Here is a 14,249-nt window from a genome sequence, read left to right as displayed (position 1 = left end):
TTTAAATCCTATTTATAAAACGACTAATGAAATAAGACACTACTCCTTTCTGTCATTTTGAATTAAAGATGGACTTCATTGAATAATATTCCCAGTAGCCACGAAGTGAATCAGCGAACTGAACGGAAGATATGTAATCTTGGTAAAGACGTGTGGACAGTCACCCTCTAGGAATCATGACATAAAAAGAGATAAAAGGCTGAGGAACAGCGACGGGGGATAACAGTGCTTGGACATTTGGACATTTCAGACCTTCGATGGAAGTCAGAAATTTGCGATTAGATAACTCGTGTTTGGTACTTGGGAGAACACGTAGCAAGCTTCATATACCGACGCGTGGATATTAAAGAAAAACTGAATGAATGAATAGAGACTTGAGATAGCATCCCTAAGAAAAGAGGAATAAACAATAAAGTAATGAATAACACAATAAAGCAGGACCGAATAACGTAAAAAGAGCCAAAAAGAAAATCACCAACAAAAACAAAATCCTGGGTATACAAGAAGAGTTTCTAGATGCTTAAGATGAAACTGTTGAATAAAAGTTTCCACTTTCCCAATCATATTTTTCCTTTTGTTTTTTTTCAAAAATATGATCAAATAAGCAAACATACAAGTATTTTCTCGGCACATCACCATTTCTTGATTACTTGGGAAGCCTGATTTAAACTAAAAACTTCAATCTTGGACAAATACGGTTTCTATCTTAGTTGTAAGATTCATCTTTATTTACTGAATATGTCTACCGATACACTTAGCGGGAAATCTCTTCTGAACACACTCATTTTGTAACTTTGAACGATGAGTATATCTGATATGTCCATTAATTAAGTGGTGAAGAAACCGGAGCGAAATCTGAACCTCCCGGCACTGAAGAGGAAGGGGAACAATGCAAAGCCCGGTCTCAATCTATAAACTGGCAACCAGTGTGAAGTTTTATTTTGTCATCAGTGAAGCAAAACAGACACCAGTACAACTTATTGGTTCTTTCCACCAAGGAAACAATATTAGGAACTATCATTTACTCTTGTTATTGGCCATTCTGCTTTCTGGCTGTCAACAAGAAATATAATCTGCCTAGGTGCAACACCTGTATCAGAGCGTATTATTGATACGTTGTTGTAAGCCGAAGATATCATCCTTTTCGTAAAATGGATTAAAAAAATGCTTATGTATACATATTTCTTGATCCTTCTACCCGCCCTCTTTAATTCAGTGATTCCCAGAAAGCATGAAGTCAGATAGTCACATGGTGACGAACAATTTTCCTGAAGATTGTCTGCACAATGAATAGTCAGTCCTATCCCCCCCCCCCTCCTTTTTTTGGGCTGTGATTTGCTCATTTCTTTGGTATACATGACAAATTGAGTGAAATCATTTTAATTAAATAGGTTTGGATGTAGGGGGTGTGTCTTTTAGAGCGATATGCCAAAGTAACATTTTAAAGTGGATTCAAATTTGTAAAAATTTTCACTTGCGAAGAAGAGTTATTCCGGTATGCGTTAGAAATGTCTCATTATCTGGCTGAATCTTCCACCTTGTCTTAATCGTACACGATACCTGAACGTTTAGTGATAAAGTGGAATAGGAAGCTATCAGGCATAGGATATAACACGTGCAAAGACATTCGGACACGTGGTCAGTTAAATGCAACAACTCATAAGTAATTCTTAGAACCGGCATGTTAAAAATAGATTTTAGTTTTGAAGGAGACAGATTTCTTGTTCTAATATCTATTGTCTCTACTAGGGTTAACGTCGTACTGATGAATTTTTACAATAAAACTCGGAAACTAGCACTGTGTAGTATAATATTGTAGTCCCTCAAAAGGACACGAAACGGGTGCTAATCTACACAAGAAGAAAACATCTCGAAATTCTCAGACAAGAAGAAAGTTCTTGTATTGCAGGTGAGGACGCATAACCAGAACTGCCCTGAGGGAGACTGAAATACACAGCTTTATTGCTCGATTTCTGCCAGGTACCCCAAGTTACAAATTTTGAATTTTTGCATAAATTGTCCAGAAAATGGTGCATGGGGCCAATGACCGTGTGTCCATTTTATGATTTTTAATTATGTAAAGAAAAAAATTTAAAATTTCGGGGTTAATCTACCCCACATGGCGCATTACGGGTTCATAGTCATCATTGCCATATAAATCACTGTGTCAAAAAGTTAAGTATACCTTAGTTTAACCAGACCACTCAGCTGATTAACAGCTCTCCTAGGGCTGGTCCGAAGGATTAGACTTATTTTACGTGGCTAAGAACCAACTGGTTACCTAGCAACGGGACCTACAGCTTATTGTGGAATCCGAACCACATTACACCGAGAAATGAATTTCTAGCACCAGAAATAAATTCCTCCAATTCTCACTTAACACCATCATAACTAGGAAGATCTGCTTCAGTTTTTCTCCTTCTCCCACCATAGAATAGGTTAACAGGCAGGGGCATGGTCAGTAATGTCTAGAATCGAAAAAATAAATATTACACAAAATGCTGGGTAGGGCATCAACAACCCCAATAAAGATTGCTGCCTGGTAACTTAGAGACTATGTTATTGTATTTTTTCCTCACTGAATGTACCTATACTTTGGCCAAGTACAAACAACTTCATAGATGGCCAGATCCCTAACAATAAGTAGGTAAATGGCATCTTTTTCAAAATGTTTTGGGGTCAGTCTGAGTACGAGTGGTTAAGACTTCCCAACAGGGAACACTGGAAATTAAAACGATCTGAACCATTTGGTTTTGATAATCGTCATCACTGTTAATAGAGACATCTTCACTAATAAATACAAGAAACGTTAAGAATAATACAAGGCTTCTTTAATAATAAAGGAATCTTAGGATAAACAAAAAACTTCACTGATATTAAAAGAAACCTTATGAACTATACATAACTTTCTAACATTATTTGACGCATTTTTCAACGCAGCCAAAGATAAACTAGTAATGATCGATATCGCCATTTAGTAAAATGAAAGCATGCACAATAAATCTGCTAATAGGCATTGGTTATAAATGATACGTATCGTATAAAAGTCAGATTTTCATTTGAGATCCTAATTGTGGTAAAAATGATAAGATCCATTATATGCAATTATTTCTAGTACAACGTCATCGTTCTGATGACTGTCGACAATTATTCTCTCTCTCTCTCTCTCTCTCTCTCTCTCTCTCTCTCTCTCCAGTTCCTCGCTGGGTGAGCGGGTTCCGTTCTCAGCTACCACTCTGCTGGTCGCGAGTTCGAATCTCCGACCGGCCAGTGAAGAACAAGAGGAATTTGTTTCTGGTGATAGAAATTCATTTCTCGCTATAATGTGGTTCGGGTTCCACAATAAGCTGTAGGTCCCGTTGCTAGGTAACCAATTGGTTCTTAGCCACGTAAAAATAAATCTAATCCTTCGGGCCAGCCCTAGGAGAGCTGTTAATCAGCTCAGTGGTCTGGTTAAATTAAGATATACTTAACTTTTTCTCTCTCCTTCTCATACACACACACACACAAACATATATATACACTTCACTACACATACAGAAGCAAGTAAGCGCGCTGTAGCCACCAAACCATTTCGGACAAAGGTGACATGTATATCGAACTATCAGACTCATTTTGAAAGAAAGAGACTTTAGGTGCAAAGGAGTAATCTTAAGCAACTTTGCAGAAAAAGTATAACTACCCCAAAGAAGCGAAAATTCTCAAAATTCAGGTAGGCACGAAATAGCTGAAGTCAATTAACAGCCATACCTCTTTTTAAGAGAGAGGACCTGCCTCAGAGCTTCTGTTTACTCAATAATAATAATAATAATAATATGGATTGTTATGTAGCCTACATCATCCGACGCTGAAAATTTCTTTTAACAACCTATTATTTTTAACCCGTTTCCGTTAAGCTATTTTAAGTTTGTTGTAACTGATGCTTTCTATATCCCACCCCCACCCCTTTCTTTAATGAATGAGAGCTACAGAAGTCCCATACCTAATGATAATCTGTTCAGAAGTTTAGATTTCCAACGTTAATATGATATTACACACGAGCTGAATGTCTGTTCTGAACACACATCTGTAACTTCATTTGTATAAATATATATATATATATATATATATATATATATATATATATATATATATATATATATATATATATATATAAATATATATATATATATATATATATATATATATATATATATATATATATATATATATATATATATATGTATGTATATATATTTTACATATTTGCAAAGGTTAGTTTATACAGATAAACACATATGCAGATACTCAGCACATTCCTCGTTTGACAGTTTTCTGATACAGCTGTCAAATTTCTCAAATAATGCTTTTCTGAAGTTGAAACGACGAACCAGTTCCGATTCTAGTCCGTTACAAATAATTTATCCATCCCAAGATTCAACGCACGCTGGGAGGTGACTGTATATCTTCCTTTTCTTTGTTTCCGCAGCAAAAGGAATCACAAAGGCAGTGAAACTGCGATCCTTTATCTCCGCAAAGAAGTAAATTTAGGCAGTATCCTGGCAGACTACTTTGTTTTTGGGATCTTATTTGCATGCGGAGGTTAATAATGGTGGTATTTGTCTTAATTGTTTTATCTCAGTTTTCGCGCCATAACTCTAATGGCTAACATTATCATTTTCATGATTCTGATTCACTCTATTATAAAAATGAGAATGACTCAAATTTTAGAAAATGATTTTACATGTTAAAAAATTATCTGTAAACTTCAACCATACAAATGGCAGTCGATTATAACTTCATTCTTTTAAAACAAAGGAATTAAAGTGTGGTCATTGAATGTTAGATAATGAAGTTATTCAGTTGCCATGCGTTCTAATCTTTTTTTGTGGTGCAAAGATAAAGACGAAGACATTATTGCCTAACGCAGACCTAACATAAATACTGAAAACATAATTTACCAAAAAACCGAAATACCTCTTTCCCTTAATTGGATGGTTTTGCTGAATATTCATGTCCCGTACATGCAACCACACGTCCACGCAAGCGTAAGTGAATGTAAGATCTTTTTTTAGCTACAGCAAAAGAATTTCGTGTGTTACGTAATACAAATTTAAACAGAAAAGGACGTCTGTCCTTAGTAATCTTATGACAGGGTGCTCGTGGCTCATAAATTCAGTAGCCTCCAGCTGCTGAAAAAGATACGACACATTTCGGGTTAGGCCTAACCATGCAGTGGAGGTCAGCGTCTTGTCACATGACTAAAATCCTTCACTGATGATATGAGCCACAAACAACCAAACGTACAAGTGCCCAATAAGCTTAATTTTTAATATGAAAGAACGCACGGCGAAACATTTTTATAAATATGAAAAAATACGGGTACCTTGGGTAAATATATATATACAATATATATATATATATATATATATATATATATATATATATATATATTATATATATATAGATAGATAGATAGATAGATAGATAGATAGATAGACAGATAGATATATAGATATAATGTATAGGAACAGTTAGCGGCAAGTACTCATGTACTTTCCATTACATTTTTTTCAAGCTGAGAAATCCAGTGGGGTATATTTAAGCACAGCTTTCAGTATCCCGACTTACTTCATTTGTTTTACTGATCCTCTCATATGAATATGTAAAACTTAAAAAAATGACTTCGTCAAAGTTTAAAAGCTCGTTCCCAGCCATCCCTCCTCCACCTCCCCCAACTTTCCTGTACATCTGAATTACTCTGGCTCGTGCCCCAGTAGTGATGATAATCAATTTTTGTTTCTGTAATGGTTGGGGAATTTATACCTTAGTCAGAAAGTGGTTGATTTTGTCCTCTTGCGTTTCTGGCATTCAGATTTACTAGTCAAAGTTTGCTATAGCTGTAATATCTTTGTTAACTCAACAAACTCATTTTCCTGATGGCGAGAGAAAAGTAGCGACAAAATGCTGGATTAAGATTGTCTTTTACTGTATAGTACTAGTCAACTGAACTCCATTGTAGGCTTTAATTAAACCCTTAATGAAAAACTCTCTATTTTGATTAAAATTTGCCACAAACGTATATAGATATATGTGTATATATGTATATATATAATACATATGTGTATATATATAAATATGTATATATATATATATATATATATATATATATATATATATATATATATATATATATATATATATATATATATATATATATATATATATATATATATATATATATGTAATAATTTGTTTAATTTTCTTTTATTCGTGGCCTTTTAAAGTAAATTACTTTAAAGTTAATTTAAATTTTATTTTTATTTCTGTGCCACAAGAAAAGCTGGTTAAGGTTGTTTTCGCTCCTACCGAAGGGTTTTTTTTTTAATTGGTACCTCGCCCATGAAAGTTTTGTTTCTCTTTTCATGTAATTGTTTGGCTGAAATGCTTATTTGGTGATTCCCCTTTCGCTGCCTCACGTTTGGTGGGGACTTTTGGCTGAGGATGAAGGCAGTGTGTATTCGGCTCCCTATCTTGGAGGTTTTGGAGACTCTTTTTCATGCAGGATTCGTTGGAATTTTCATGTACAGCTTTGAAGGGTGTACTTCGGAGGACGTTGCTGGTTTTTTTTTTCCTCTGGAGACTGTTGCAGCTACTTTCTGAGGGGCATCTCCTTTGCTGCGGTTGGACGCCCTTCCCGTGTGTTCTGGAGGGCACTGCCTGTGCTGCCCTGCATCCAGTTTTCGACTTTGCATCCCTGGACTCCTTTGTTGCCTTTGGAAGGACAGCCTGTCTTTCCCCTCGTCCTGTGTGCCTTCGTCCTGCTAACTCCAGAGTCGTGAAAACGCCTAAAACCTTTTGATAGCTGGTAAGGATATAAACTGTGCACTTTATATAGACGTTGCTGACGCGTGTCAGTGTGCTGTATCCTCCGGCTGCAGACTCCTCGTGATTTCAGGATCGTTTTTGGACAGCCATGTGTGTGGTTCTGCGTCTTATATAAATTCATGGTGCTTTCACCCAGGGCTGTGTTAATTAAGAATAATATCGACGGTTATTTTTAGGTGGCTTATTATTATGTATGTAATATTAAGGTTTATTTGTAAAAATTAGGATTAAGGATCTTCCCCTTTCATTCTCTCATACTAAAGTTTTCAGGGCTTTCCTAGGAATAGGTTGTTTTCCTTCCTCCTCCTACTTGCTGTCTCTCGATCTATCGTGTGAAAGAGTTTATTTTAGGTGAAGGTTTTGTACACCCTTATTCAGCTCTTTTTGTGGGGTTTCATTTAAGTAATTATCAATATTTTTTTGTAATAAATAATTAAGTTTTGTTTAGCATTTTTTTCGTTATCCTCTTTGAGTGTTTTTTTTTGCTCTGTTGGTGATCTTGCCCTTGACTTTAATTAATCCTTTGTGGCACTGATCGTAAAAATGAAAAAGAGCCTGTTCTTGCCACTTCCTAAATATTAAATATTTTTGTGAACATAAGTTCATTACAATATATATATATATATATATATATATATATATATATATATATATATATATATATATATATATATATATATATATAAATATACAGTACTATATATATATATATATATATATATATATATATATATATATATATATATATATATATTTGAAATACTCAATACACGATCAAGTATGGAAAAGAAATAAATTTCTGACTCACATCACGATCGAACCCAGGCCTTTCAATTGAAAGGCAAGGATGATGCCAACCAAGCCACACCAGTCATAAGAGAATTTGGAACCTAAGTACCACTGTACCTAAGGCTTTACCTGGGCAGGCTAACTAGCCCCGCATACCAGCGTGTTTCCCCCAACTTCCCGACTCAGCAGTGACCCAATTGACAGCATTTCATTCCAGCTATCCCTCTGAGTGAATGTGACAGAAATAATCAACGCACAATCACGTGCGGAACAGAAATAAATTTCTGACTCACATCAGAAGTGAACCCGGGTCTTTCAATTGAAGGGCAAGCATGCTGCCAACTAAGCCATACAAGTCATAAAAGAAGTTGGAACCCAAGTACCGCTGTATGGGTTCGATCCTGATGTGAGTCAGAAATTTATTTCTGTTCCACACGGTGATTGTGTTGATTATTTCTTTCATATTCTCTCAGAGGAGTAACAGGAATGAAATCCTGTCAACTGGGCCACTGCTGAGTCAGGAAGTTGGGGGAAGCATGCTAGTATGCAAGGCAGCTAGCCTGCCCAGGTATAGCCTTAGGTACAGTGGTATTTAGGTTCCAACTTCTTTATGACTTGTGTGGCTTCGTTGGCAGCATCTTGCCTTTCAATTAAAAGACCTGGGTTCAATCCTGATGTGAGTCAGAAATATATATATATATATATATATATATATATATATATATATATATATATATATATATATATATACTGTATATATATATATATATATATATATATATATATATATATATATATATATATATATATATATATATATATATATATATATATATATATATATATATATATATAAATTTCTGACTCACATCAGATTGAACCCAGGTCTTTTAATTTTTATATATATATATATATATATATATATATATATATATATATATATATATATATATATAGGACCTACTGACCAGGTGGATAACGTTGCCTCGTTCTGGTGTACCGGCTGCAAGTTTGATTCCCACTATGGGCATCAGAATTCCTACATTAGGTTTTATCTTTGGCTCTTAGGTGTTTTAGTGACAAGCATATCCAAAAAGTGTGAAGAAATCAAGGTTGTAAAATGTGTATATATACACATACATACATACAAACATACATATATGCGGTCCTTGGTCGACTGAATTTCTTTTCTAAAGATTTGTTGAATATGGAGGATAGAGCAGAGGAAGTGACTGTTGGGGAGGTAAGGAGGGCAGTGAAGGGATTGAAGAAGAAAAGACGCCCAGAGTTGATGGGATGACAAGTGAGACGGCGGTGATAGCAGGATTGAGGGGCTGAACGACGCTTTTGAAGTATGACAAGGTGAAGGAATGGGTGAGAGGAGCAATTGTTCCATTGCATAAAGGTAAAGGTACAAGGTATAATGTCATTTGGTATACCTTAAAGGGTGCATGGTAGGATTTGAATGAGAAGGTAAAATAGACAACAGAGAGACAGATAGGGAAGAACCTTGAAAAAGCTTATGGCAAAGTTGATAGACGTAAAGTTGAGGATGCTGAGAATGTATAAAAAATACGTTATTAAAAGCAATAAAGAATTTTTTTATGATGGAAGTGAATTATATGTTAAAATATGAAGGTAGAGGAGTGACTTATGTACTTACTGTAAAAGTGGCTCTGAGGTGAGTTATGTTTTCTGGCTGCGTTATTATTATTATTTATTATTATTATTATTATTATTATTATTATTATTATTATTATTATTCAGTAGATGAAACCTATTCATGTGGAACAAATCCGCAGGGGCCATTGACTTGAAATTCAAGCTTCCAAAGAATACAGTGTTCATTAGGAAGAAGTAAGAGGAAGTAAAGGGAAATACAGAAAGAGGAGATCCTACTTACTAAAAAAAATAGATTAGTAAATAGGTAAATAGATAAAAACATATTAATATGCATGAAGAATTGTATTAGGGTAGTAATGCACTGCATTTTCGCTTGAACTTCTGAAGTTCCAACTGCACAACATCCTCTGGGAGGCTGTTACATGTAAACATTGTAGAACGTATTGAAAATTTTAAAACAAAGAACTTCATGGCACCTACACTCCAAAATTTTATGACGACAAATAAATAGGTCGTCCGGACGTAGCGTATTCAGCCATACGTTGCGCATGTGGGATGTTACGACGATAAATAAAGTCAGGGCCATCAAACCCCGGGATTAAAAACTCGACCTTTGACTTGTTGCTACTTGCTAGAATCTCAGATATAAACAGCAAATCGTAGTTACAGGACAACTCTGGAGATCAAGAAAATTTTACCTTAAGCCCCAAATATCTGATAATTCACTTTGCAATTTTTCTTACTATAATGGGTAACAGGCCCGGGTTCAGCTCAATCTCCCGAGAGAATTAAAATTAACAACATGAAATCAGCATCAAAACTAATAAATAGGCTCATAACAACAGTAAAATTGTAAAAATCAACAGAACAATGAACAACAATACCATCAACAACAACAATATCTACATCATTTACAAAAATTCTGTTGAGAGTATAAATGAACGTCACCATGCGTCACTGGAAAAGAAATCCGCCATGTTTGCCCCAACAGGCGGGGAAGGACAGTCAGGATGGATTTAGAAATAAAGCACTCAGAAGGAAAAGATTAGGTAAAGAAGAAGGCACTTTCCTGATAATCCACCAAGCAACTTTTTTCTTTCTCATCAGCCTGTCCTACACACTTTTCGATAAAACAGGAAAGTGAACGAAAAAGTCAGGTAAGAAGTCAAATAAAGAACAGTAGATGTCAGTGCAAGGTGTGGAATTAGAAAATAAGTCGTGAAAGGGCTGGTGAAAAGATGATTTTTGCAGTTGATACGGCTTGTTTGTGGATAGTAAAGAGAAACTGTAGAAACTAGTAAAGAGGTATGAAAATGTTTGCAAGCAGAGAAAGTTGAGAATATATATGAACAAGAAACCAGGAAGATGAGCAATGAATATTAATTTAGAGGGGATCAGAATGGAAGAGGTTGATTCGTATAAGTGCCTGGGAGTAGATGCAACGGATGATGCGAGTCGCAGAATATGTGAAGTAAGAAAGGTAGCGCAACAGGGGCGGAAGATTAGAGGCTTGAATTGCCCTTGAAAGCCTAAGTGGGAATGTATGAAAGGATCGTTGAGTCAACTCTCCTTAATGAAAGTGAAGTGTGAATGCTGAATGCGAATAAAAAAAATGGTTGAAGATAATGAGAATAAGAGAAAAGTGGAGATACGTAGAAGGTAAATGGATCAGTGTATTTTGACAAAACCTGGTCATGTAGAAAGAATGGACTATGATTGGCGGTGAAAAATTGTATAACTTAGAAGCCTTAGGAAAAAAGGGGAGCGAAAAACGAAGAAAGATTTGATAGTTTAGGTAGAAGAGATATTGTAAAGGAAGGCCTTTAATATCCAAGAGGCATGAGAATGCGCATAAGATCAGGGTAAACGTACAGACTGTGTGTGTGTGTGTGTGTGTGTGTGTGTGTGTGTGCGCGCGCGCGCGCGCAAGAGTGCCTCAGTTCGTTGCAGATCGGCCTTCTGTTCCACGTATATGAAACAGCAAGTCTTGGCTCTTGTGGAAGGTTTACCGCACAGTTCCACGATTCAGCAGTTAAAGTATGATGTGACAGTAGCCGTTCTGTTGGATATACATACATACATGGGAACTTTGCGCGTGCGTGCGTGTGTGGGTAAGCTGAGCACTGGAATATCAAATCTAAAAGGTATAACGTTGTTGTTGTTTCGTAAGTTCAGTTTTTGACCATGACAACCCTGTCTGTTTTCTACGCAATTCCAATTCTCCCCAACTAATTTCTTAATAATTTTACGTCTCCGGTCTTCGTTACTTTTTCTGATTCCTTATGAGTGATCTTTATTTTCGAAAGAGGAAAGCCTCGCATAAAGCACGCACTTCGTTTTCGTTAACACTATTTATTCAGTATTTTATATCGAGAATCTTGCTTTATTGCCCACACACCAAATAGACAAATCAGAAAGGTCGGACGATTGTGATGATAGTATGCTATATTTGTCCTCAGAAATAGAGCATACTATCATCACGATCATTTTGTTAAAGCTACTTACTCCCTCATCACTACAGTGTAGCGATTTTTGCTGTGTGATTTTACTAGAACACACACAGCATATTAACAGTCATTAATGTGTACATGTATAAGAAGTTGTATGTATATACACGTATTTATGCAAAAAGCACAAGCATATTCATACACATATATAAATGTAATATACTCATGTTTATGGTTACTAAAACACTTCACATGACCACACTTCACTTCAAGTGTAAGACTGTCATCGCAATTCAAACTTGCACTAGTGCCGGTCTTTTGATAACTATATGAGGGTTTGGTAACTCGCGCCCTGTAACAGTACCACAAGGTGTTTGTGTGTAAGAGAGAGAGAGAGAGAGAGAGAGAGAGAGAGGCTATAGAGTAGACCATTCCACGCAAAAGGCCAGATATTTCTTCACAGATAATGTTGTTTCCCTTACCGTTCCAGAGCTTCTTTCTTTATGAGTTCATGACTGGGTCTTGTGGCCATCTGTAAAGCATCTTCATACTCTTCGCACACACACACACACACAGGCTCAAATGTTTCCTTGGTCTCAGTTGCTGCTATTACTACCCTTCAGTAAGTGACCTAGAAAAGAAGGGTGCTCGTGTCCCGGCTAACCCATGTCCACGATGCACCGTCATTAAGGACTGATTATCCACGAGCATTCCATGCTGTAATATGACTTGAATAAAGCTCTCTCTCTCTCTCTCTCTCTCTCTCTCTCTCTCTCTCTCTCTCTCTCTCTCTCTCCTGTAGCCACTACACTGTCACTGTTTAACAATTGGTGGTGACAATAATCGTAAGTAACATTCGTATCTTGTATGATGCAACTTATTCACTCACAAGTACTATATTATTCCCACATAAGTACTGTACAATTAAACGTGTTAATACAAACAAACAGACAGACATACAGACACAAACATTCACATACACACACACGGACATACTGTGCATACATACATACATACATACCTACATACATACATACACACACATATATACATACATACATACATATATATATATATATATATATATATATATATATATATATACATATATATATATATATATATATATATATATATATATATATATATATATATATATATATATATATATATATATATATATATATATATATATATATATATATATATATATATATATATATATACATATATATATATATATATATATATATATATATATATATGACTATTTATCACATCACCGTCATTCATATACAATCAGAAAGCTACAAACGTCCTTTAATATCCAATTCACTCTACCTCGGAAATAATATATTTTCATATATGTTACCGAAGGAATTTTTAGTTGATAATAAGTCCACCGTCCCGTGGGTCGAACCAGCGACGGACGAGGAATCAGGACTACAGTGACGCACTAACGAAATCGGCCACAAGAGAGGTATAAGTGAATAACATCTCCCATCAACTCACCCGTCGAACTCAGGTGTTTTGCGTTTGGAGACGATATCCACCCACCTCTGCCATGTTGACCGTGTAGTGCGTTTGTCGACGTAGCCATATTATGACTATTTATCACATCACCGTCATTCATATACAATCAGAAAGCTACAAACGTCCTTTAATATCCAATTCACTCTACCTCGGAAATAATATATTTTCATATATGTTACCGAAGGGGAATTTTTAGTTGATAATAAGTCCACCGTCCCGTGGTCGAGACCAGCGACGGACGAGGAATCAGGACTACAGTGACGCACTAACGAAATCGGCCACAAGAGAGGTATAAGTGAATAACATCTCCCATCAACTCACCCGTCAAACTCAGGTGTTTTTGCGTTTGGGAGACGATATCCACCCACCTCTGCCATGTTGACCGTGTAGTGCGTTTGTCGCGTAGCCATATTATGACTATTTATCACATCACCGTCATTCATATACAATCAGAAAGCTACAAACGTCCTTTAATATCCAATTCACTCTACCTCGGAAATAATATATTTTCATATATGTTACCGAAGGGAATTTTTAGTTGATAATAAGTCCACCGTCCCGTGAGGTCGAACCAGCGACGGACGAGGAATCAGGACTACAGTGACGCACTAACGAAATCGGCCACAAGAGAGGTATAAGTGAATAACATCTCCCATCAACTCACCCGTCAAACTCAGGTGTTTTTGCGTTTGGAGACGATATCCACCCACCTCTGCCATGTTGACCGTGTAGAGCGTTTGTCGACGTAGCCATATTATGACTATTTATCACATCACCGTCATTCATATACAATCAGAAAGCTACAAACGTCCTTTAATATCCAATTCACTCTACACTCGGAAATAATATATTTTCATATATGTTACGAAGGAATTTTAGTTGATAATAAGTCCACCGCCCCGGGGTCGAACCAGCGACGGACGAGGAATCAGGACTACAGATGACGCACTAACGAAATCGCCACAAGAGAGGTATAAGTGAATAACATCT

The 14,249-nt window shown here is 36.0% G+C and overlaps 1 protein-coding gene across 1 annotated transcript in view; it reads right to left on the bottom strand.

Moving 5' to 3' along the window:
• LOC136833470 (solute carrier family 49 member 4 homolog) overlaps positions 1-12,421 on the bottom strand; it is an 88,924-nt gene extending 76,503 nt beyond the window's left edge. Inside the window, exon 1 of the mRNA XM_067095670.1 lies at positions 12,209-12,421. The gene's annotated coding sequence lies outside the window, so the exon portion shown is untranslated. The remainder of the gene's footprint in view (positions 1-12,208) is intronic.
• Between the last annotated feature and the right edge of the window lie 1,828 nt (positions 12,422-14,249).

This window comes from Macrobrachium rosenbergii, chromosome 51 (genome assembly GCF_040412425.1).
Source record: "Macrobrachium rosenbergii isolate ZJJX-2024 chromosome 51, ASM4041242v1, whole genome shotgun sequence".
Classification (NCBI taxonomy): Eukaryota; Metazoa; Arthropoda; class Malacostraca; order Decapoda; family Palaemonidae; genus Macrobrachium; species Macrobrachium rosenbergii.
This window is presented reverse-complemented; position numbering and strand designations above follow the sequence as displayed.